General features: G+C 43.4%; 1 long non-coding RNA gene across 2 annotated transcripts; it reads left to right on the forward strand.

Annotated features, from left to right (window-relative positions):
• The first annotated feature begins 1,532 nt into the window (after positions 1 to 1,532).
• LOC131813091 (uncharacterized) lies at positions 1,533 to 16,778 on the forward strand. 2 transcript variants are annotated; one of them, XR_009346593.1, is made up of 3 exons: positions 1,533 to 1,692; positions 9,326 to 9,466; positions 16,410 to 16,778. It is a non-coding gene; the product is annotated as an uncharacterized LOC131813091 (long non-coding RNA). The 2 variants fall into 2 exon arrangements; XR_009346594.1 differs by lacking the exon at positions 16,410 to 16,778 and adding an exon at positions 15,342 to 15,464.
• The last annotated feature ends 4,818 nt before the right edge of the window (positions 16,779 to 21,596 follow it).

Raw genomic sequence — 21,596 nt, forward strand, 5'->3', positions numbered from 1 at the left:
ATGTCACTGTGATGGCTTCTCACGAAGCTGGAGAGCATGTGCAGTCATGGGAGCAGGGCAGGGTCAATGAGGGGCATGGGACCTTTAGAGGAAGGCCAACATAGATAGAATGCAGGAAAGCGGGTCTCTAGGCGCAGTGGGAGGCCCAGTGGTCCTTGAGGAATGAAAGAGATAAATGAAGAACACGTACCTTTTGGTTTCATCCCTGTTTCCCTATTGCATGTGACTGCTTTGATCTGATAAACCCTGCAAGGCAGGTGGGCATAGGAAGGTGAAACACAGCAGGATGGAACAAGCAGGCAGAGGCTGGGACAGGAACTAGAGATCTTCCCAAGAATGTGGAAGCACAGGAGAAGAAGCATGAGAGGGGATGAGCCAGAGCAGCAGGAAAGACATGCTGTATTGTGGCTCCAGCAATGAGATACCCACTGTCAAGTCTGTACAATGGACCTGCCCAAGGGCTGCCTATGAGCATGGCTAAGGGGAGTCCGTGGCAATTTCCCAAGAGCCAGAAAAAGGGACAGGGCAGGGTTAGAAGGCAGAAGAGGCCCAGGGATAAAATTTGTGATGCCAGGATGAGAGGGAAGTGAAAGGAGTTTGCACTGATGCCTCCTAACAGAGGAGACAGAGAGTGCCAGTGCAGGGCAGAGCACATGCTCTTGGAGAGTGTGGGATTTTGACTGTTTGGGGTACCACTCTAACAACAGCACAGTGCACTGTGAAGAAATGTGTATCACAGGCTTTTGTATAAAAGAGTATCAAATGCAAAATTCCAGCTCCATCACTCATAGGTTCTAAAACCCTGCATGCATGACCTGTCTGGACCTCAGTCTCTTTATCTGGCATATAGGCATAACTGTATCCTTTAACTCATAGGGAAATAATGAAAAAATAAATGGCAGAGGACACACACAGCATCTGGCTCCTAATGAATAAGGTTCCAGAAGGGTGGTATTTTCTTGACTTCTTGGTTAGAATTCCAAGTTAGGGAACTGTAGATAATCAAGGGACACAGTCATCAAAGCTGACATATCAAGCAAGGGCCCGGGGACATGAAAAGCACCAAGGCAGAGGTGAAGGAAAACCTGAGCTGCCTTCGGGGCTCCTGGGGGTTAATTAAGGATGAGTGTGAGTTCCCCATCGCCTCAGCCCCAGGCCAGGCTGGCCCCGGAGACTGAAGCAGGTTTGGGACAGGCAGGTCTGTACGGGTTCCAGCCGTCTGCCTCTGCGAGCCAGGGCCCGAGGGGAAGCAGCAGCAGCCTGCCTGCACGGTGCCGCAGTGGGGCTCGGAGCAGAGCGCGGCTGCGAGCCTGTCGGGTGATTTACGGCCTTTAAATGGCTCTCCCCTTCTGCAAAACTCTTAATTTAATAGGCAAACATCTTGGGATAAGGGCTCACTAGAGACGGAACTGATGGGATAAATGCCTGAAGATTAAAGACCCGAAGAGGGGTGAAGAGAACTGTTATGACAATGGGAAAGAACTTTCCAGCAGGTAGCCTTCCCATCCCTTCCCCCACATGACAACCATGAGACAAGTCGCCAACAAGAGGTGAGATATTCAATGTCAAGAGACAGACTCCAGGTCATTGGGCTTGAAAAGGACCTTAGCTGTTGCCTCAACCAGCGTGTCCCCACCTGAGCATCCTGCAAGTGAGGAACTGAGACCCAGACAGGTCCTAAGTCCACTCAAGGTGAGTTGTTAGTAAAGCTAGTACTAAGAGGGGCTCCTTGGGTAGCTCAGTCATTAAGTGTCTGCCTTCGGCTCAGGTCATGATCTGATTCCTGGGATCAATCCCCGCATTGGGTTGCCTGTTCCTCGGGAAGCCTACTTCTCACCCTGCTTGTGTTCCCTCTCTTGCTTTGTCTCCCTCTGTCAAATAAATAAATAAAATCTTTTTTTAAAAGGCAGTACTAAGATTTTTTTTAAATTTTATCCATTTATTTGACATAGAGAGAGCACAAGCAGGCAGAGTAGCAGGCAGAGGGAGAGGAAGAAGCAGGCTCCCCGCTGAGCAAAGAGCCAGACACAGGGCTCGATTCCAGGACCCTGGGATCATAGCCTGAGCTGAAGGCAGTTGCTTGACCAACTGAGCCCCCCAGGGGCCCCCTCCAGTACTAAGATTTTAATGTTTAGGCTTCTGTTCCATCCTTTGCAAACAGCAAACTCCTCGTTCTGTCCTGCACACTGCTGTACAGAACAGGCCAGAACAGGCCCTCCATAAGTACTTGAGGAAGAAATGGACTATGAATGGGGCTTTCAGGAGCATCCACCGGAGATGCATTGCTTTCCCCTCAGCAAGGTGCCTAAAGTAAGTGTCTGGGAGTTGACTGTTTTGGTCCTCCTCTCTTGAGGCTTTGGCTTCTAGTCGGAATACCCCCACTTGCAACCAGCCCTTTGCTTCTTTCAGTGAGATCTCTCCCAGTCTTGGGAGCCTTCCTGTAACACACACATCAGGCCCTGGCCTGAACATTGAAGGAGGAGACCCAAAGGAGTGGGGGCTGGCGCAGGGAAGGCAGTGAGATGGAAGGTCGTAAGGGGATCCCCTAAGTTGACTATGAGAAGAATGGGTATAGAATTGGAGGGGGATCCAAGGCCATGAACTTGCTGTTGTTCACTTGATTTTCCAATCCAAAATTGGTAAGGATGTAGACAACAGATAAAATAATATCAACATGGGCAGGTAGGATAGAACAAACAAGATTAGGGGAACTGGAACATACCGCTTGTTGTCAGGGAAATACAAATCAAAACCATAATGAGATACCACCTTACACCAGTTGGAACGGCTAAAATTAACCAGACAGAGAACAACAAATGTGGGTGAGGATGTGGAGAAAGGGGAACCTTCTTACACTGTTTTTGGGAATGCATGCTGGAGAAGCCACTCTGGAAAACAGTATGGAGATTCTTCAAGATGTTAAAAATAGAGCTACCCAAAACCCAGCAATTGCACTGCAAGATATTTACCCAGAGATGCAGATGTAGTGAAAAGAAGGGGCATATGCAACCCAATGTTCATAGCAGCAGTATCCACAATAGCCAAACTCTAGAAAGACCTGAGATACCCTTCAAAAGATGAATGGATAAAGAAGCTGTGGTTCATACATACAATGGAATATTACTCAGCCATCAGGAAGGATGAATACCCACCATTTGCATTGGCATGGATGGAACTGGAGGAGATTATGCTAAATGAATTAATCAATCAGAGGAAGAAAATTATATGGTTTCACTCGTACGTGGAACATAAGGAATAGCAAAGAGGATGATAGGGGAAGGGAGGGAGAACTGAATGGGAAGACATCAGAGTGGGAGACTGGGAAGACATCAGAGAGGGAGCCAAACCACGAGAGCCTCTTGACTCTCAGAAACAAACTGAGGGTTGCAGAAGGGGAGGTGGGTGGGGGGACAGGGTAACTGGGTGGTGGGCATTAGGGAGGAAATGTGATGTGATGAGCACTGCATATTATATGCAACTAATGAATCATTGAACACTACACCAAAAACTAATGATGCCCTATATGTTGGCTATTGAATTTAAATTTTAAAAAATAAGATTAAGGGACCTGGAACCACTAAATATATAGAAAATCCAGACCAGGCTCTTGGGAGAGGAATCTGAAGGCTCTAGCCCTGGCTTCCACAGGGTTTTCTTTATTGGTCTTTAAGGAATGGTACTTTGGGTCTTCATTTGACCACTCTTCCCTTGTATTTAATCATAATTAACTATAGCCAGTGTTTCAAAATGTGTAAGAGGGTAGGAGAAACCTCTTTAAGTTTACTTACAGATAGTTGTGCACACCGGTAGCAGTAAAATACCAGGGTTTCAGTCCTGTGTCTACTTTGGACTGTGTACCTGACCTAGAGCAATCGATGTCATCTACGTAAGATTCAGTTTTCTGTTTTATATAGTGCAGATGACCAACAACAGTATCAATGGGTTGTTGGAAGACTTTACTAAGATGTAGCACAATGCCTGGCCCACATTAGGTGTTCAGTGAGAACTGAGTTAGCTAATACTATGTATGTGTGTTGAGGGGATGCTTTATTTTTGTCTGGAACTCCTTCAAGCTCATCGAAACATTCTCAGAAGACCACTGGTAGTAGCCAAAAGCATGGACCTACTCCAGGGAAAATGCTTTATGTACCTCTAAGAGTGATTGGCTTCATTTTGAACACTGCTACACTTTCCAGCTTTTGACTTCCCTTGAGAATTGAATCTTTACAACTTTGTGTTCCCTCTCCTCAACCTTTGTGTGGTGGATCCCCTTATTTTTTTCTATGTACTTTCTTTGATTTTTTTTTTCAAAATTAGATGTGGCAGACCTGTCCCATGGTTTTGTTTACTCGATAAGTGGTAGATAGGTATTACGTGCTAGATGTATCCCTTATGTACTTACAGTGTCTTATCTTTATGCCCTACAGTACTTTTTGAAGTGAAAAAAATGTAATAAAAATAACCCATGTTATCATCATTTCATATAAAAACTTCATTCTTAATCTCAATTTGTAATACGTCAACTAAGAGCAGGAGTACATGGAAGGTATATTGATCAAAACTTTGCATGTCATGAAGTTCAGAGGAATAGCCAATAATAGGTTGAGTAATAATCACGATTCAACAACTTCTTGGCAAGTGAAAATATTGGGTTGGTTCTAAAGAAAGAAAATTAAATATGGGCAAAAATGAGTCCAAAACCCCAACTCTATAAATACAGGATGGAGAAGACATGGTTTAAGGAAAAAAAAAAAAAAAGATAGGTTAAAAGTGTGAGGTTGTATTTCTATTTAAGCACAGCATGAGTCAGTAGTGAACTTTGATTGGAACAAAATATGCTAATGTTATTACAGGCTGAGCTAAGAGTAGTTTCATGCTCAGTGGAGGAAAAGTGAAAACTCCACCCTACTTAACCTTGGTCCAACCACATCTGCGATATTGAGTTCAACTTCAATTTAGACTCAATGATGACAAACCAGAATGTGGGCAGAAGAAGGAGAGGAAGAAAAAATTAAGATACACAGAATACTTAAGAGAACTTCAGATTCTTAGTCTGGAGAAAGGAAATTGTGGGAGAAGTAACTTGGTAGCTATCAAGAAACATCTGAACACTTGCTCAGAAAGATACTGAAAATTAGAATAGTACAATAGATGTAAATTGCAGGAAAACACAGATTCGCTCCACATGCGGAATAACTTCCTAAAAATTAAAGCTTCTTGCTTAAGCAATTAGCTGCCTTATCTGTTCACCAGCCTCGATCAGTCACACACAGGATAACCATCAAAACCATCTGCTGTTGCAGAGGATGTTAGGTGTCACAGAGGATGTTGAAGAGGGTGTTGGGTGTGATAGAAGGTGTTGAACAGTGTTGTATAAAGTCGAAGTCCACATCTGAGACATTTTATATGCATGACAAATATTTGTTGGATGAAGAGTGAACAACTAGCTAAATTGCTTCTTGAATAACTTAGATGATTAATTTTTCAAAAAGCAAATTTTCACTAGCTTGGAGAAATGGATTTTTGAGAGGATTGACTGCAGTTTTAAAATTGGAAGGGAGATGGGTAATGGAGAGTGGTTGCTCGCCAAAGTTGAGGATCTGAGATGTGCCATGAAGTTGGAAAGTATTAATCCCAATTATATACTCACCAAGAGCACTGAAGAATGTTCAAGGCACTCAGCCGCATGATTCGGGATCTAAACCTTACCAAAAAAGTGAGATGAGAAGATACTATTACTATCACAGTCCCCACTTAACAGAGGATCTAACTAAAGCTCAGGAAGGACAATGGATTGGCTGTGGTATAGACCTGGGGTGTTTTGTTTTGTTTGTTGTTTGTTTATTAGAATTGGGTTTTAAAGACAAGGGTGGTTTTTTTTTTTTAGTCCAAATCATAAATGTTTTTAACTGTATCACACTAATATGGGACTAATAAGCAAAATACACATAAGAAAGTAGAGTGTTATTACTTTAAAAGTAGTGTAGGCTGAAAATATAAGTAATTTCAGGACCTGTCTTTAATAAAAAAATAATAATAATAATAAAAATGAAGTACCATTCCAAGCAAGAAAAGCTGAGAAACCATAGGGGAAAAAATGAAGGAACTTTGTAAAGAAAGACATTTAAAGCATATCCGTGCTGGGTGGAGAGTGGAGCCAGGAGGGGGGCTGATTTCTGGTGTGCTTGTTCCTTCCGGGACTTGATGTGGCTAAGCACACAATGAGATTGGAAGGAAGGGGAGGAGAGAATGATGCTTCCTTTGGGAGCCAGGCATTATTGCTTTGCTGTGGTGAACAGGTAGTTTTGAAAATTACACACTACAGTGGCAGGTAATTTATTTTTTTATAAATTGTGAGTCCTGAGTTGAAACTGAGAGGGGAAAAAAAAAAAAGAAAACCAGTATCTGAAATGATTAGGAAGGAGTAAAATGGGCTTGTCTGCATGTGGCCAGGGTGATTAGTATCCAGGGTTACCTAGAGGGGGCGATGTACACGCTGCTCTGAGGAACCAAACATGTCCTTGGCCAAGAGCTTACCTGGAGATGGTTTATGCCCAAATCCCCAGATGTGGCCAGTCCCGCACTCTGCTCCCTTAGCGTTTCTAAGCCCATTACTGTAACACACATCACAATTTATTATAATTACACCTCTCTTTGCTTGCCTGTTCTGCTTCACCAGAAGAACTAGCACTCAGCCTCAGTAGGCTCTGGAGATAGAACATTGGCGAAGACCAACATTGTGCAGGATTGTTAGTGCTGGAAAAAATGAACTGTGAAAATGAATCCCTAACATCACAGAGACACTGAAACCCAGAGAAGAGAACTAAAGGCCTAGGGATATCAGGGACAATGACCACGAGCACTGTGGCATGGCACAGTGGGGAATAACGTGACCTTACCCTCTTGGAGCTTACCAACTAGTGGAGAACATAGACATTAAATCAGTAATGCAAATCACCATCCCAAATGTGCAAAATGCTGCCGTCAGAGTTTTGTGTGGTGTGGGAAGGTTTCACGTGGGCTTAGAGAGTCAGGTAATTCTTCCTGATGGCACACAGTCTGTTATTGGCAAAGCCAAGTCTAGTTCCCAAATCTACTTATTATTATCATGGGGTTATTTCTTCCTTATATTTTTTGCAATGATATTTTGAAGTTTTGCTTGCCCTAGACTAGGGGTTAATCTGTGACCAGTAGATCTCTCTGAAAATCTGATGAAAGCTATGAACAATCATTGAAAATATACAAAGGGGTGCCTGGCTGGCTCAGTTGGAGGAATGTGCTACTCTTGATCTTAGGGTCATGGGTTCAAGCCCCACATTGGGCATAGAGCCTACTTAAAATAATTTTTTTTAATGGAAATTTAAAACATACATGTATACCCAAATGGTAGAATTTGGATAGAATTTGGGGGACCATCTCTGAACTCTGAATTCCTGCTCTGAATTTTTGTTCTGAGCTCTTTCCTAGGTAATTTCATTTAATCCTAGCTCTCCTTTCTCTGGGATCTTTCCCAACCTGGATTTTCAGCTCAGTTGTCTTCCTTGCAATCCAGATGTCCATGCGGTTATCTGCTGGGCATCTCCCTGATGGTTCCACTAGGTTGTTCTACAATTAGGATGTAGCAGAAGCTGTACTTGGTGACAAATTATTTGTGCAGGGATTGGGGTTGACAGTGGCATCGGTGACCTTAGAGACCAGATTTATGGTGATCAAAATCTCAGTTCACAGCTGGAAATGGCAATAGAAAGTCATAAAAACGAGTCTGGTTCTCAGAAAAAAAAAATAAGAGAGAAATGTCAAGGTAAGAATTATTAGAGGATGAGTGGTAGGTTAAGCTCTAAGTTTGACTGATATTTCCCCCGAAGAGTATAGAATGGGAAGAGAAGGGGAAGGGAAGAAATATGGAAGGAAAGGAAGAAAGAGGAAAAGGGAGAAAGAGGGAAAAAAGTAAGTCAGTCAGTTGAAGGAAAAGAGAGAGGGTCAAAGAGAATCATGGAGGAAACATCAATGTTTCACAAAGTCAACAAAGGATGAAGGAACTTTGCAGGAACCTGAGAAACCCTAGGAATCCCTAGAAACCTAAGAATCCCTAGGCAGAAAATCCGTGTTTCTAGGAGGAAGTTCTCAGCACCCGGTGGCACAGACATCATACAAGGCAAGAAGCTCAAAGTAGACCCTGTGTTTTTTAATTAGGAGATAGTTGGTACCCTTGGCAGGGAAATACAACTGGACTTTTGGGAGAGGAGACCGAACTTATTGGGCTGCAGAATTCATGGAAGATCAGAATGCAGCAACAACCAAGGGAGAGAATGTCTTTGCATGATTCATCTTCGAAGGACTCAAGAAAGAGCGAGTGAGAGAGGGACAGCACAGCACCAGGCACAGCAGTCGTGGGAGAGATGTCTTTATTGAGAGGAAGGTGAGGGTCACAAAATACAGCTGGATATGTCGGAAATGGAGGGTACAGCTGATGAAATAAAGTCAGCTAAGAGAAGCAGAGAGATTCACAGATGAGGAGCACAAGGTAAAATCTCCAGTGATAGGGGATCCTGGAGCAGGAGAGAAGGCAGACAGCAAGCCCAGATGCCCTTACTTTTTCAAGTAAGACAGGGAGACGGTGAATGGAAAGGGCTTGTTGCTGAGATCCGTATGTTCTCTGAAGGTCGAAAGCCGCCCTGTCTGCTTCCCCACTTTCTCTTTCTGGCAACCAGTTTTCTCTGGGGTCTATCACTGCCTTTTGCGGTGGAGGGATTAGAAGTCATGGGGCTAGTTTTTAAATAGCCCTGCAGTCTGTCTGAGACACTGACTCACCATGAACTCAACCTTTTTAGAATACAACCTTTAAAGAAACTTTAAGCGTTGGACATCAAAAACAAGGGGAAAAAAAATGTTTTCCCTAATGTTATTTGCAAATGTCATTGTAGGGCTGAGGAGTCTAGCTGGGAAACTGTGCACCCTGTTTCATTTGCCATGGCCCACGCAGAAATGTGAAGAAGCAACCTTCTGGAACCTTCCAACAGCGCTCCATGGGGATGAATGGGCCATGATTTCAGGCCCTGCATTTGCTGACACTTCCAGTCTCATTCGAGCAAAGGGAGACAGGGCGTGGCAGCCTCCAAAGTCTCTTTCAACCCAAAGAAAGATTCTCTAAGACTTGAAATCATAAAATGTTACTTGGAACCCAAAGTTTCCATTAAGTGGCATATTTAGCTATGAATCATATTGCACAGGATGAAGAAGGGGGAAAAAAAAAAAATGAAGGGATAGAACCCTGGGCAAGAAAAAAAAAAGTGCAGATGTTTTATCCTGAGTTCATCTTTTCCAGGAAAGTACAGCCCTTTTTCAAAGCTCTCGGCACAGAGATATCCTGCCACGTGTCACTGACTCACAGGGGCAGATCAAAGCTATTCTTACATCCATCCCTTCAACTTGACCTGAGAAATAAAGAAAGCTGAAGGCAAAAGGGGTAAGTACATAAAGGACCCGGCAGTGACAGTAGAACAAAACGTAGTGGAGACGACCCACAGAAACTTGCAGATACATTTTTGGGTTTGTTTAGGGCTTTTTGTTGTTGTTGTCGTTTTTTGTTTATTGTTGTTTGTTGTTTTTGTTGTTGTTTTGGTTTGTTTATATTTGCCATCATTCCAGGCAGGGGTCAGTGGGGGATGCATGCGGTACCTCACTTCCTCTTTGCGGGGCGTCTTCCACGGCACTTCCTTCCTCTGTAGGAAGATTTGTGAATAGGTTCATGGGGCTGGGAATCAGCTGTCTGAAGGTTTAGTGTGAAAGCTGATTTTGCAGCATCGTAAACCCAGTGGTCTTGGGCCACACAACCCTGAAATTTTTGTCTTGCTCATTAATCAAACTGGAATAAGATCTATTGACTTGCAGTATAATTTTAAAACTATATAGTCTATGAGAAATTTGCGATATCGGAACCTACTGGACCTGGGTTTGAATTCTACCACATTTTCCTAATCCATTCCTTGGGATTATTTTGTTTCTTAATCTGTTGCTCTCACATCTCTGGTACCTCTTCCCCCACTTCTCACTCTTTGCTCAGACTTTGCTACCTATTTCACTAGAAAATCCATGAGACTATCTACCAGCCTACTAGGTTTGTGCCCATACCCTTGGCTTTCCCTCTTATTACTATAGATCAATTGTTCAAATTTTTATCTAAGATGGATCTGTACACTTCTGCCTCTAGATGCCACCCCTGCTTTTCTTCTACCCCTAATCCAACTTCTGCTCAAAGTCACTGCTCTTATAATCTCGAAATCATCCTGGTTTCTCAAAATCGTATTTCCCTCCTCTGGAAAATCTTACTAATTAATATAAGAAATGAAACAATATCTCCCGTGGTTCAGAAAATTCCCTAGATACCAGGCCCACCTACACATGCCCTTTTGTAGTAAATGGTAACTCTTTGTTTCCAGTTCTTCAAAGTATAACTCAGGGCTCATCCTTTCTTCCTCACATTCTCCATCCAATTCATCAGCAAACTTCCCTGACTATCCTTCGAAATATATCCAAGATGCAAACACTTCTCACAACTTCTGGTATTGTTGGCTTCAAAGGTGATGGAAAGAACCACCCACCAAATAATGTGGTTTGCCTACTGCAGTATTATAATTTACAAGAAATATATATTTGGCCATTCAGTTAAACAAAATACGTTTATAATATATATTTGTTCTTTCTCCACAGTTTCTGACTCAAAGCTCCGCAAACTCTTGGGATTCCTTGAGAGATAAGAGCATTGGGAGCATCATTTTTTATATCTGGTCTTTAGTTTTCAGTTCCTGAAATCATTTCAAAGCCATAAATGTGAAATGGGTGTCTTGTTATCTATAAGGAGCCCCTTTTCACAACTGGGTTTATGCTAATGAGGTGACCTTTGGGATGCACTTTAGAATGGGGGCTGTTTGCCAGGGGATCTGACCATGAATTTGGAGATGTTTGGAACTTGCAGTCCCACTCCCTGATTTCCAGGGAGACAAGAGGGGCTGGAGTTTGAATCAATCACCAATGGCCAACGGTGTAGTCAGTCATGCCGATATAATGAAACCTCCATAAAGCCCCAAAAGATTAGGTTCCTGAGAGCTTTGCAGTTGGTGAATGCATGAAAATTTAGAGCTGGTGGTTCACTCTTCCCACATTCCTAGCCCTATTCATCTCTTCCCTCTGGCTGTTCCTGAGTTATATCCTTTTATAATAAACTGCCGATCCGGTTGAGTAAACAGGTTTACTGAGTTCTGTGAGCCACTCTAGCTAAGTAATTAAACACAAGGAAGGGTTTGTGGGAACCTCTGATCTATAGCCAGTGGTGAGAAGCTTGGGTAGTAACTTGGCTTGCAATTGGTGTCCTAAGTTGGAGAGGGTAGCTGGAACCTCTAATTTGTAGCTTGTTGGTCAAAACCACAGGTAACAACCTGGACTGATGACTGGTGTCTGAAATGTAGTGACAGGTGATCTTGTGGGATAAGAGGCCTTAACCTGTGGAATTTGAAGCTATCTTATGGTGGACAGTGTCAGAATTGAGTTGAATTACAGGACACCCAGCTTGGTGCTCTGGAAACTCCTCCCCACCATACACACATTGGAACTGGGTGAAGAACCCAAAAGACTTAGTTTCTATAGAAACTAGAAAGGGCAAGGAAATGGATTCTTTACCATAGAATCTCTAGAAAGAAACACAGCCTTGCCAACTCCTTGATGTTAGCACCGGGAGACCTATTTCCAACTTCTGACTTCTAGCAGTATAAGATAATGAATCTGTGTTGTGTCAACCACTTACATTTGTGGTAATTTGCTAAAACAATGGAAACAAATACAATTACTATTCGGCCACAAAGTAGAGGTGATAAGAAGATCTGCCTGCAACATTTGTGAGGTTCAAAGTGAGATTAGAGATCTAGGTTCTTGGTCTGAAGTCCACATTTCTTCTCTTTTTGCCCAAGCTCTTCCTTACATCAAGAGGGCCCCTGTGTCCTTATGTGAGAAAACCCCAGCCTACAGGTCTACCCCTACAGTCAGTTGTTGGACACAGAGTGATGACATGAGCCTCAGAATTCATCCTCAAGGAGACAGATCCATGGACGAGGCCTTACTAAGAGACTTGGAGCTGTCCCCACAGATCATTCTGAGCTACTGGGTTTCTGACACAAGGTCTGAAACTTGGGCTGTCTACTCCCAGTGAGCATACTCTTTTGGTTCCATAAAGCCCTCAAGCCTCTTTTCCCCAAAGAAGAGCCAGAAGTGACCTTCCAAACACCAGTCTCGGTAGATTTTTTTTTCTTTTGGATGATACAAATGTTATACACATCCAAGTTGGCATAGGTGGCACGTGAGCACCTGAAATGTGGCCTGTGTGACTGCAGAACAGAATTTTCAGTTTCATTTACTATAATTAATTAATCAACTCAAATCTAAATAGCCTCATGTGGCTAGTGGCTACTATGTTAGACAGCACAGTTCTAAATTATGAGGTCCTGGACAGAGTTGCTAGTTCACCAGGCTCTGCTGATGGTAAAGGGCATGAGAAGGAAGAAAAGAGGGGTGAGGAAGAGTTTTCTTTTTTACCTTTAAAAAAACCACGAGAGACTATGGACTCTGAAAAACAATCTGAGGGTTTGGGAGGGGAAGAGGTTGGGGGTTGGGTGAGCCTGGTGCTGGGTATCATGGAGGGCACGTACTGCATGGAGCACTGGGTGTGGTGCATAAACAATGAATTCTGCAACACTGAAAAGAAATAAAAAATTAAAAATAAACATTTATTGTCCAAGGAGAAAATCCAAAAGGGCTTCTTAAAGGAAATCAGTTTTTCATTCAGGTTCTGTTAGGAATTCTGCTGTCTTCCATTTTGATCCTTTTGCACCCTCTGTCCTTGTCTCTAGGTTATGTCCTCCCAGCCCTGGGGAATAAACTCAAGGTCACTATCTCAGCTAGCCTTTGCTGTGCAACAAGTCATTCCCAAGTGTAGTGGCTTAAAACAACTCTTATGCTCATTATTCTGCCAGTTGTCACTTAGGGGCAGACTTAGCTGGATGGTGTTCTGTGGTCTAATCATGTGTCTGGTCTTGAAATGACCTCTGCTGGAATCACTCCCCTTTGCCCCAGGTGCTCCCCTTCTTCAGTGGGCCAGCATGTCACTTAGTGGTCAGCTTCCAGGAGAACACATGGAAGCCCCACAACCTCTTGAAACCTAGGCTCATACACAAAGGAACAAGTCGCATTATAAAAACGGGATATGGAGGCTTTAAGAATTGTGGCCATTTTGGGTAATCTATCTCATTCCCCTCCTGTTGAGAGTTTTCCAGTCCTTCCCACAATCCCAGGCTCAGCAGGACGTCCTGCGCTTTTTCCTGTATATGAAACACTTGGACTCCATATCTACCCTCTCACTTAATTTACAAACCGAACTTGGGGCACCTGGGTGGCTCAGTCATCCGACTGAGCTGACTCTTGATTTCGGCTCAGGTCATGCGTGATCTCAGGATCATGATATCAAGCCCTGAGTCGGGCTCTGCACTGAGTGTAGAGCCTGGTTAGGATTCTCTCTCTCCTTCTTCCCCTCCCCTCCCTTCCACTCACTCGTGCTCTCTCTCCAAAAAAAAAAAAAAAAAAAGTGTACCTAATTTCATAAATTAGGTAGCTTTATGATTATTACCCCAATTGAAAAATGAGGAAGGTAAGGACCAGGAACTTTCTAAATTCACACAACTACTCCTAGCAGTACTAAGAGACAGAGCTCGCACAGCTTGACTGCAAATTGGAGTTTCTCAGTCCTGGTACCACTGGCGTTTTGGATGAGATGATTCTTTGCTGTGGAGAGCTGTCCTGAGTACTGTAGGATATTTAGCGGGATCCCTAGCCTCTACCTCATGGATGCCTGTAACTTAACTTCCAGTTGTGATGACCAAAAATAGCTCTAGACATTGCCAAATGTCCCAGGGTGGGCAAAAGCCACCCCTGGTTGAAAACCACCACTCTAAATCTGTAATACCCTCTTTCCCTTAGTGAGGGAGGTGATTCTTATTAAGAGCCCGCCAATCCTCTATCCATGCATTTAGTCTGGGGCTGAACTAGAGCAGAGATGGGAGCTGGAACCATTCTTCCAGTAGGCTCCTCTCAGAACTCCCTCCTCAGCATTACCCTTGTCTCTTTCCAGTTGCTTTGAATTTCTCATTATGAAGTCAGCATCCTCTACCGGGTTACAGTCTGTGAGAACCAGCCAGCTCTCCCAGGACATGAAAAGATGGCCCCAGAGCAGGCTAAAGAGAAAGCTCCAAGTTGGAATGGCTTTGCCGTCCGTGGCAGGGAGCTAAATATTTCATCTTCATAAAATAAACATAGATCATCTCATCATGAAATATACATAAAAATGTTTAAACATGTTAATTATTAAACCAATATTGATTCATATTGGATGAAGCATTAAGGGAAAATTAGCTAATGTATTTAATATCTCCTCCACAGTTGACTAGTATCAGAATTCATCATATCTAACCACCAATAATCATAAAAGTGGCAGGCAATATTTATGACCAGGGGTGAGTGAGTGCTGGGCAGGAAGTGACGGGCATGGAGAAAATATGGGGATCTAGAAGACAGAGCTTTCAGCTGTCACAACCCACCCCTGGAATTTCAGACATCAGTCACTGGGTGGAGTCACATCATCAAAGTTTGATAAACCTTTCATATTGGGACAGTTACTGAATATCACTGGGGCCTGGATCCCCTCTCAAAAATGAAATGAGGAGGCAGATACAATTGTGGAGGTAGAAAGAGAATGTAAATAGGGCTTAAAAACTCTGGGTTAGAATTGTTTCACTGACTTGTTACAGCTTTAGTCTCAACTTACTCATCTGTAAAATGGGTTAATAACCACTGGGTGACATTTTCCTCTTGGTATCTGGGATTATTTTTTTAAAAGATTTTATTTATTTATTTGACAGAGAGAGAGATCACAAGTAGGCAGAGAGACAAGCAGTAGGAGGGAGCAGGCTCCTCACCGAGCAGAGAGCCCGATGCGGGGCTCGATCCAAGGACCCTGAGACCATGACCTGAGCCAAAGGCAGAGCCTAAACCACTGAGCCACCCAGCCGCCCCTATCTGGGATGTTTTAATCTTATCTCACTTACTGGTTTTCAAACTCCTCAAGGGAAAAGAACATACCCCCCCCATATTTTTCCCCCTGTGTCCTGAAAGTAGGCTACCGTACTTACTTAAAACCCTGCTCTGGAATCAGAATATCCGGATTTGAATTCCAGATCTTGAGCAAGTTATTTCTTTCTTGGTGTCTCTATTTCCCCACCTGTAATTTATTTACCTCACAGACCTGCTACAAATACAAACTGTTAAGTACAGAAGTGGTAAGAACATCACAAGTGGGGACCACGAGAGGCTTGGTGGTGTGGAGAGCTGTGACTGATGCTCCTAGAGCAGGGACAAAGAACGAAACAGCTGGCAAGTATTCATTGAGATTCCAATGGATTTTTTTAAATGAGTGATTCATGAACCTTACATTGGAAATACCTTTACCAGCCACTGTAGGTAACTACCGAGTCCACACAAGCCAGCCTCTAACACAAACTGTGTCACTGATAAGGGACAGATTTTGGGAAGGGGCTCAGCCTGTCGAGTCTCCAAATTTGGTGCCTTCCACCTCCCCCAGGCTCTGGTGCCAGGAAGGTAGCATTTCTCCCTCGTGTGAAGACACGCTTGCGAAGAGCTGTCAAGAACCTCACTTCTGCCATCAACACTCTTCACCTCTGAGACCCAGTTTCCTCATCTGTGAAAAAGAGATAAAAAGTTCTAATGTACAGGTTCATTTGGAGAACAAAGGAAAACGGGAACCTTAACACAGCCCCTTTTTGCCAGTGTAGACATATCACATATCGGATTTCCTAAATTTTGAGGTCTATCTTTTTCTCCCCCACACTTTAAACAGATCTGAAATTAGGATGTCTTACAACTGACATAGACATTAATGTAGTGATTCTCTCCTTTTCCCAAGGGGCTCTTAATAAATCAGTAGTGTGTCTTATAATCGGAAATGTCGTCAAAAAGAATGTCTTCAAAAGGAAAGAAAGCAGTATTATTATGCATCTCACCACAACTGAGTACACCCTCCTGAGAAACAGGGCTGTTGTGTCCTGAATCAGCTACTCTGGGGTCAGGTAGTTGTTAATAAATGAAAAAAAAAGTAGGTGACACCTTGAAGTGTTCTCTCTCTCTCTTTTTTTCCCCCTGCAGCGAGATGTCTTGCCTTTTTATGGAATATTCCTCAGGCTCCAAGTGAGGGAAAATGGCAGACACATGGTTATTTCCCAAATACGTTTTCCTTAGATGGTCTTCGTCATCTGGGAAAAGTTGATGAGAAACGGCTTCGCATTCTGTTTCAGGACCCGTCAAACTCGGAGACTGTAAACGTCTCCAGGAGCATTTTCTCGGTGACCAGATGTTACACAGCTGCATTGCAAATTGTCGTCAGAGCTCAAAAGACAAGGGAAGAGAGGATTGTTGGAACCACGAAGGCATATGACACAGTAAACGGTGCATTTAATTTCGACTTAATGGGAGAGATAGCGTGCATTAGACAAATACCATCTGATCATTAAAAACATATTTATGGAAGTATAGCAACTTTGTCAGGGATGTGTGACTAATCACACCGAGCTGTGAGTCCTCAAAAACATATTTGTCTTAATCGACTGGTGTTTAGTTTGGATTATTGACTGTTAAATCAAAATAGAAGTTTTCACTTGAGATTTTGCATTTCATTTGTGACTGATTCGTCTTCATCAGATACCCGTACCACATACCCCGTTGGCCCATAAAAGGCCCGCTCTCCCAGAATTGTAGAATTTCCATGTCGGGAAATTTCTCAGAAGTCCAGCCTCCTCCAGCTCTTTTCGGGGCACAGGGTATCATCTGGTTTGAATTGCAATTATATTTTCTGAACAAATGTAGTATCACCACACTGGGGAAAATTTGGAAGAAGAAACAAGAAAAAACGTCAGCTATATTCCCTTCACCCTACTGTCCCCTCTCCCCCCTTTTATTTAAATTTCATTTTCTGTGTGTCAGTGTATGCTTTGTATGCAGTGGGAATTGTGGTCTAGGCACCAGTGATTTTTAACCCTTTTACATTTTTACGGTCTAGTCTTCCTGACACTGTGTTTAATGACATAAGAATGTTCTGCAGAATGACTGTGTTACAAGGCACTGCCCTATCCCTCACCGTCGAGTTTTTAGTGTGTGCATTTGAATCTTGCTTCTACCCACCTGCCAACAGTGTGACCCAGGGGAAATCACTTAATATTTCTGTATCTCTGCTGCCTTGCTGGTAAAATGTGGATGATATCAGTGTTAGCTCATAGACCAGGTGCGAGGGCTGAATGAATGAATCCACTAAGCATTTAAAACTGGTGTACGAGGAGCTCCCCATAAGTGTTAGCTAGGCTGATAATTAAGTCAGCTATGGATATTCTGACACATATTCTTTCCCAAAACCCTGAAATACGTCCTTGAGGGGGAATCCCAAGCCATTTTCATAAAATCTCCTACAGATGGGGACCCATACTCTTTTTGAACATTTCCAAAATCAAATAGTCTATTATCCCCTTAGACGGATTATTGCACTTGGAGATAGCTTTACTAAATGTTTAATCTAGACGGGCCTTCCAGTGAGGCCCATGCAATGATTTGATTCTATCCCTGTCTTATTGCAAATTATTTCAATACATTAAATCTCAAAGCGTGTTTCCTGGGACTCTAGGCACCCCCATCTCCCCACCGCCCACCTCCCACATGCCTCTCTTGAAACCATCTACTTATCTGCATTTTCAACACCACCCTAGACTAAACCACCGTTGCCTCCTGCCTGCTTCTAGCAACAGCCCCTCAGATGGTTTTTACGCCTGCTCCTGATACACGGCCACCAGTCTGGGCTTCTACCAAGTGCTAGAGTGTTCGGTGTGTAGAGTGTCCAGTGTAGGGTTTGTCTGCACAAAGCCCTCCTGGAGCATCCCATTTCTCAGATGAAAATATGCACTCGTCATGATCTGTGGAGCCCCACTTGAATCCCTCCCTGTCTTTCTCTCTCCCCTCATCTGTCCCTTCACGCTCCCTCATTCACCACAATCCAGCCATACTGCTCCTCCCCAAAGATCCCAGGCTCTTTTACGGCTCAGGGCCTTTATGGCCCTGCTCCCTGCTCTTAACCCTTAGCCTAGACAACCTCTCCTATCACCCCCCCAGCCTCCCCTGAAATGTTTCCTCCTTAAGGAGGCCTTTTTGAAATGCCTAGATATAATATGTATGTTTTACTCTCTCAGAGTATCTTACTCATTTTCCCTCAAAGCACTAATTCCCTCAAAGTACTAGTTTGCAATCACATTTATTTGCGAGTTTAGTTGCGTGATCCCTCACTTCAGCAATGACTTATCTGGTCAAATGCATTTATTTTACTTTTTTTTTTTTAAGATTTTATTTCTTTATTTATTTGTCAGAGAGAGAAAGAGCATGCATAAGCAGGGGAGTGGCAGGCAGAAGGAGAAGCAGACGCTCCACTGATCAGAGAGCCCAGTGCAGGAATCGATCCCAGGACCCCTGGATCATGGCCTGAGTCGAAGGCAGAGGATTAACCAGCTGAGCCACCCAGGCATCCCAGGTCAAAGGCATTTCTAAACTGACCCTGTTAGTCATACCTGAGAGCAAGTTTAAACAAACGATGGTCAGAAATAATTTACTATCATCTCTTCTGTGTTCCTAGAGCTGGAGTAAAATAATTATGGTAATGTTTATTGAGCGCTTACTACATATCAGGCCCTGTTCTGAGCATTTTACAAACACTAAGAGGCAGGCATTAATCGTCTCTAATTTTACATCTAGAAGGGATCATAATGTATACTAGCTCACATAGGAGGTAAGAGGCAGAGCCAGGATTTTGAACCCGAGCTAGCACCAGTGACCATGTTCCTACCACCACCACTCTGGAAATAGATCCTTGACAACCTCAGCTTTGATGCAGGAAGGAAGAACTCCCAAAGTACTCTTCGTTTTGCACAAAACCACAAAGATAAATCATTAAGTGACACAATTAGACTGGAATGTTAAGAAGGATGTTAAATGAATCCTTTCAAGTAAGGTACTCCATGATTTAAAGCAGTATTGTTATCCCCCAAAAGGAAAACACAAGAAGATCAACACTTCAGAAAAAGAAGCACACATTTCCAAATAGTTTATGAAAGACTTTATGGAGGGATTAGAGACAATAGTCATATATAGTTAACTATATACAATGTGTGTATTACTATATACAGTATATATACTTAATTATATACATATATGCACACTGTGTGTGTTTATATGTGTATGTGAATAGATCTGCACATATTTATATATAATACATACATGTACATAGAGAGAGAGGAAAAGAGGCATAAATATAGACTCAGTGCTTTCCCTTTTTTTGAAGCCCTTGTTCCTAGTTACAAAAATACTGCATATTATCCATAAGATCAAAATTGTGACCTTGATGTCCCACCAATCTTCAGGGGAGGGGGGACCTATTACTGTTTTTGGACAACAAAACTGAGGTTCAGGAAGGTGGAGGAATTCACGTGAAATCAGTTAAATGGGAGAATCAGTACAGTTCTCTGAAGACACAGAGGCCGAGAGAAATAACAGAAATAGGACAGGTGTCAGAATTTGAGAGAAAGCTAGGTCTGAATCACAGATACCAGACTGCAGAACATCCTTCATCCTCCTGACTAATTTCTTCATCTGTGCAACTTGTTTTTCATGCCTACTCTGTGGGACTCAGGTAAGATTGGATCAGATAATGTGAGGCAACTGATTGGAAATCTAGCATATTTTAGCTGCTCGACACATGAGGTTTTGTTGGTTTTTTTTTTCCCTCCCTACCATCCTGGACCCTTTCCCCTTTTCTTCTGGCTCCTCTTTCCAAAGCAGCTCAAGTGAGATGATGTAATGCTTCAATTGCCTGACCCAGCCCTGCTGTGGGATCGTGGCCATGGCTTCGCTTGATAAAAGCACTACATAAATACGCCTCCAGGAAATGCTGACATGACCCCAGTTCCCATCAGGTGACTCCTTGGAAGGAAGAAAGATGGATGTCTTGGTCTCAGCTTATAACTCTAGAGAGAATTGGACATAGGCAGAGCTTATTATCCTGGGCATCTCTGAACTCGCTGGTGTTAGTTAAGCCCAAGTTGCATCACATCTGCAGATAAAAGCTCTCTGTAGATTGATCTGCCCTGAGTTCACTCACAGTTCCTTCCTTCTGACCCCTCTACATTTTCTGGGCATGTTCAGAGAAGTACAGATAGAGCAGGGTTTGAAGTGAAGGCACTCGTGTCCAAGTCCCTATTTTGCAGCTTGCTGGCTCTGTGACCAAAGACAAACCACTTTCTTCCTCTCAGTCTCAGTTTGCTTGGAGAGGGAAAATGATTGCCTCTGTTGTAGGTCAAAACTTCCTGGATGCCTGGGTGGCTCAGTCGGTTAAGCGTCTGTCTTTGCCTCAGGTCATAAACCCAGGATCCTGGGATGGAGTTCTGCATCAGGCTTCCTGCTCAGCGGGGAGTCTGCTTCTCCTTCCGCCCCACAACTCATGCTCTCTCTCTTTCTCTTTCTCTTGCAAAAATAAATAAATAAAATCTTAAAAAAAAAAACCTTATTAAAAAATAATTTCCTTGTGAAGAGATGGTAGGTATGATATTCTCTTCCCCCATGTGTTTTCTTAGGACAGTATCCAAGCTAGGCTGACTCTGTGAGTGTCCAGGACCCTGGGCCTCTCTGGGCAGGGACTGGGGACCACTATATCCAGACCTTTACCCTCATAGCATCCTTAGACTCTCTGGCTTTGTATTCTCTCTGCCTGGATAGGCCTGGGCACAGGGATGAAGACGAGGCCTCTACAAACCACACGGTATGGCTGCAGCTTCCTCAGTCCTGGGGGCAAGGGCCTTGCTGCCCACACACACATGCAGAATGCTTTGACCGAGATCCTTTATCGGATCCCTGAGTCTAAGGCAGACTTAGGGCAGATGCATCCCGTCTTGAACACACCAGAAACAATGAACCAGGAATCAAGAACCTTCCTCAGCCAACGCCATTCATGAGGTGTTGAGGTAGATGTCATGTCGTCACCTCGTCACGCAGTGGACAAGGACCTGGCTGGGACAGGGACAAGTGGGACAAGATGGCCCAGCCGCTGAGAGAACTTGCCCTGGCATCAGCCTGATGGGGTTTGACCCCCAACCGTCCCACTCTTTGGTCATGTGACCTTGTGCAAGTTGTTTTACCTCATTGATCTTCAATTTCCCTTCTGTAAAGTAGGGTTGGAAAGGCACCTACCTCTTAAGTTTATTAAGGTCATGTGTTAATACACATCCGCCTTTAGAAACCGTTCACACCTAGGAAACATTCAGTGAAGGTCATCTCCAACTATGAGCTACCACTGACTGGATACGCCCCGGGTACCCGATATCTGGACTAAGCCCTCACGTTGCACCTTCTACCTCTCATAACAGCTCCATGAAAGTGGCTATCATCAGGCCCATTTT

The sequence above is a fragment of the Mustela lutreola genome, chromosome 12 (assembly GCF_030435805.1).
Source record: "Mustela lutreola isolate mMusLut2 chromosome 12, mMusLut2.pri, whole genome shotgun sequence".
Taxonomy (NCBI): domain Eukaryota; kingdom Metazoa; phylum Chordata; class Mammalia; order Carnivora; family Mustelidae; genus Mustela; species Mustela lutreola.